We start from the raw sequence: 4,899 nt of genomic DNA, 5'->3' as shown, positions 1-4,899 counted from the left end.
TAGTTATGTTTTTAAAAGAAAAAAAACTACTATTGTATAAATAACACATTCAATTGAACTAAACTATGCATGTCCTATTTAAATATATTTACACATGGCTTGTGTATATCGTATATATACATATATATTATTCATACCTTCGGTGTATAGGACGCAAACAGATTTTGACATCAAATTTTGGGGTAAAAAAGTGAGTCTTATACACCGAAAAATACGGTACACTCCAGATAATTATAAAATAACTTTTTATTTTAACCAAAGTTTTGCCTTTGCGGTTTCACCAGGGTTAGTACAACAGTTGATGAAGCCGCAAAGGCGAAACGTTGGTTAAAATAAAAAGTTTCTTTATAATTATCTGAAGTGTTAAGATCGTTTTTTTTTCTTCTAACTATTCCTATAAGCAGTATATTGAAGCAGTTTTCAAGTAAGTTAAACCAACATTTCACCGGGAATCTAAAACTACCCTCCTTTTAACTTTTTTTCAGCACTCTAATTGTTTCTATGATAATTGATTTTAATTGGCATTAAAAATGTGACATTTCATTTGTATATTACCATTTGTTAAACCAAAACAAATATCTTGTTTAGCATTTGAAGATCCATTTCCAAAATCTTGTATGTTAATTGATCCAAGAGGAGCTATAGACAACTATATTTCGTCTTTACAGGACTGCTTTTCTAAATGTACCGTTCCTTGCAGGTTAGTCTAGAACTAAGTTATTCTTTAATAGTGATAGTATATATCGTTTATGTTCGTGCAGATGATATAAAAGTGTGTTTGTTTGTTTCGGATATTCGCGCATAACTAAATAAGGGCTATCTGCACATAGCCGTCCCTAATATGAGTTGATAGACTAGAAGTAAGACAGCTAGTCAACAATACTCAATGCCAACTCTTGGAATACTCGATTCGAATATTGGGATTTAACCGTCACTCTTATAACACATCCACGGCTCCAAAGTGCGGGGCACGATTTTAAAACAATGGGACGCGAAACATGGACGCGCTAATCATTAGCCCAACCTTAGTCCTTATAAAATTATAAGGTCTGCCTTTCACACAAAAGAATGAAGAATATAAAATATTTCTGAAAGAATATATTTATATCATACTAAAGAAAACCCTAATTCTTTGACTAAGTGGATGCCAAATAAGCTCAACATTGTTTAAAGTTCCATATTGTATATTATTGTAAACGTTTAAAGTTATAAACATAAAAAAAAATGTCTTTAAATATTTGATACAAAAATAAAAGTTAACATTCTAAGTGTGTTTAGTTTGCTTGGAGTTAAGTACAAAGCTACACAAATGGCTATCTGTGCTCTGCCCATCACGGGTATCGAAACCTGGTTTCTAGCGTTGTAAGTCCACAGACATATCGCTGTGCCACTGTTGGGGATTCTAAGTGTAATTCTTTTTTCTTAGATTACTTTCTTACGACTAAAAATACTGTAAACAATTTAAAATTCCAGTTCAACTACCCTCCTTGGGGTCCCCAGGTGGGACAGTGGTAAGTCTTCGGATTTAGAATGATAAAATCAGAGTTTCGATTCCTCTCGGTGGACACAACATATAGCCCGATATGGCTTTGCTATAAGAAAACACACACTTGGGAACCATAATATGTGTTATAGTTTTAAATTTTATGGTGGTGCTAATCTATAGTTATCTTAAATATTACCTAACTCAGATGTATGGAACGCCATACGACTCTTCGATGTTCCTCCTTATACAATGGGAATGAAGAAATCTCAGTATTGCTTTGATTGCAATCAGCAAACTCGACCAGGTCCGCGCTTGTCACAATTAATATTCTACCAGCCGACTACCGACTTGTAATTTCCAAGTTTATTTTTTCGTCTTCAGTTCTCATTCCTATTACTTTAATTGAGTTTATCATCTTTATTTTGCATGTCTCTTTTATTTTAATTAATTTTTATGTATGTACTGAGTAGATTTTTGTGTTTATTTTTGTACATCTTGTCTCATCTTCTCATTTCTTCTCTACGCCTTGCTAGCCCGTTCTTTAAGACTTAATCCTCCGATCCTATTGCCATCTTCCTGCATGTTGACTAACGGTTATTAATTAAGTTTAAATGGCCCAGGAAGTGTCTTTTCCACCTACGTTAAAAATGTTCAACTAATTACACTTTCTTCTGAAACTGTTCAAGTAAAATCTTTTCCCTAGTTGCTTTTTGTAGGACTTATCATGTAAAATGAATATTTGATTATTTATCCACATAAAATGTACCATAAAACACGGAGTATTTTAGATGTTCAGATGTTTTGAGAAGAAGTTGCGGTCTAGAAAGTTTTTCAGTTTAGGTTAGTTGAAACATCATAAACATGTGTTACAAACATAGGCGGAGAGTAGACACGTGCTGGTCCCCTAATTTGAACACTGGAAAACAAGCACCAATCAAACACAATATTCTATATTTAAGTCGAATGTAATCAATAACAAGCATGATGGTATATTCAAACTGAATTTAATCACCGACGAATAATAAAAAAGATCTTTATGAAAACTGGATGTAGTCATCAAAGGATAACAAGAAATGTCGATATGTAAATTGTATGTAAAAGTTAATTAAAGTTAATTTTATCAGGTTATATTTCTTATTTTAAAGTTTTACTTTGCAGTTTAAAGCAAGTTGACGTATTTATCTAATTAAGATTACGGGACAAGGAAGGAAAACTGTAACTTATTCCTTTCACTAATACAAGACTAATTACACTCACTACAACTTAAACACTTTTCGAATAATTTCTGATTAAGCTAACTAAACAGATCACAATAAAAATAATAATTGAGTAACTAATGTAATTATTTCTATATACTGGTCTGTCTAGCAGTGTTTAGTATATTAAAAAAGGAAGAACTTATAATGTTTAGCATACATCGATGTCGGGTAGATGGCCTCGCTATTAACGACATTTTCGGCCGTAATCCCAGTAATATTTCACAAGGTTTGGTCAACCAGCTTTTGAGACTTAGGTTAGTACTATTAAATCCATATACTAAGCTAACAATGCGAAATAATCTTCATGAGGTTAATAAATATATATGGATACATATTAAACAGTATATTCAATACTGATAATGAAACAAACTTTAAAAAAAGTTACAAGTAAATTCAGAAATTACACAAAAATATCTCCAGGAGACCCTACAATCTAACTACATTGTTGTGCATGTCTCCTAACTCGCTACTTGTCTTCCTTCTATGTACAGATAGCCCATTGTGCAGCTTTGTGCTTAACTTCAAACAAATAAAAAGCTATATATATTCAGGTGTGCTTGGCTGTAACTGTCTATGTTTTGTTATTTCAAGATGTGTGCGATGACCATTGGGATTTTAAAGCAAGATAAAACAAAGAAAAACAGACAGACCCAAAGTTTCATCGAAATAAATACAAAATTAAATAAAAATTACATTGACGTACAAGAGCGCTTACTTCGGTTGTTGCTATTGTTTAAAACAACGTGTTTTGAGCTGTTTAGTTCATAGATGATATATCATGTTTAAAGAAAAATATGTAATTAAATATGGCTAAAAGTGTGACTGTTTACTTAGCATTCATTTACTGATAACAAAAGAAAAATTCAATGTACCTGATGTCCGGATTGTTGATTCGTGGTTCACAATCTGTTGCATCAAACTTTTGCTCTGCACTTTGGGACAGTGGATACGTTATAAGAGTGACTGTCAAATCTTACTATTCGGCACAAGAGTATATCAGAAATTCCAGTAGGCGCTGTTGAATAGTTGTCTTCCTTCTAGTCTACCAGTTTGAAATTAGGGGCAGCTATATGCAGCTAACCCTTGGTTAACTTTACACGAAATTCTGAAATAAACCAATCAAAGTAATTGAAAGGTAAAATAGGCGTAAGAGAATTATATTTTGTAATATCAACGCCTTTAGTGATCATATTTACAGTAATAATTCTTTTAATGTCGTCGACCTTCAGCATTTCAAACTAGAAAATACAAATTTCTATGTAAAATAACATAGAAAGTCACGTGGATCTGTTTAGACTCGTCTCTGTGAAATGAATAAAGCAATTTCTTATTAGTCATTCATTACTAGACTACACTTTTCTCTGTTTTAACAAGTTATTTTTTTTCTTTTATTGGTCATCCATCACTATATATATATATATAGTGATGGATGACCAATAATATATATAGGTTAAAATGTTTTAGTGTCTCTGGTAAGGGTATTTAAAAGATATTTTTTGAGGGGGTTTTGAGTTAGGTTCGTAAAGAAAATTCTTAATATTTCATAATAAGGCAAAACTGTAAATATAATTATAATCACTTAGCATCCAATTTAACAGATTACTAGAATAAATATTGATATATTCGATATTTGTATATACTCTCTAATGAACTGCGGCATGTATTTAACTGTAGTAAAAGATCAATTATAGTAAGTTCATATTTCTGTTCCTTAAGGAAGATACTCTACACTGTGAAACTGAGAAAAAGTTTTCTTTTGACTAGACATCAGGTAAGTCATTTTCTTTAGAAGTATATCTAGATTAATTATTCTAATGAATGAGTGTCGTGTTTATAAAATGTTTGCCACTAATTTAACTTAGATATAAGACTCACTTATACTTCTGTGGGAAGAAAATTTTTAATCGGATATGAAACAAAAAAAAAAGATATTTAATTTTTATGTTTTTTTAATTTCTTTGTTATTAAGCACAAAACTACACAATAAGCTGTCTGTGCTGTGCCCACCGCAGGTATCGAAACCCGTTTTTAGCTTTATAAGTGCTGTTTTTGTAAAATATGGGCAAACTGCTACTAGGCTACTACATCTTCTCTTTAACAAGCATGTCATATCCTGTAGGTCAACTATCACCAGACTACTGTTTCTTCTCTTTA

At 31.7% G+C, this 4,899-nt stretch overlaps 1 long non-coding RNA gene across 1 annotated transcript in view; it reads left to right on the top strand.

The window, feature by feature from the left end:
* LOC111088386 overlaps positions 1-4,536 on the top strand; it is a 5,936-nt gene extending 1,400 nt beyond the window's left edge. The window contains exons 2-3 of the long non-coding RNA XR_002612915.1: positions 589-700; positions 4,462-4,536. This is a non-coding gene — a long non-coding RNA (uncharacterized LOC111088386). The remainder of the gene's footprint in view (positions 1-588; positions 701-4,461) is intronic.
* Positions 4,537-4,899: the final 363 nt, after the last annotated feature.

The sequence above is a fragment of the Limulus polyphemus genome, unplaced genomic scaffold (genome assembly GCF_000517525.1).
Source record: "Limulus polyphemus unplaced genomic scaffold, Limulus_polyphemus-2.1.2 Scaffold3658, whole genome shotgun sequence".
Taxonomy (NCBI): Eukaryota; Metazoa; Arthropoda; class Merostomata; order Xiphosura; family Limulidae; genus Limulus; species Limulus polyphemus.
The sequence above is the reverse complement of the archived record's forward strand: the minus strand, read 5'-3'. Positions and strand labels throughout refer to the sequence as shown.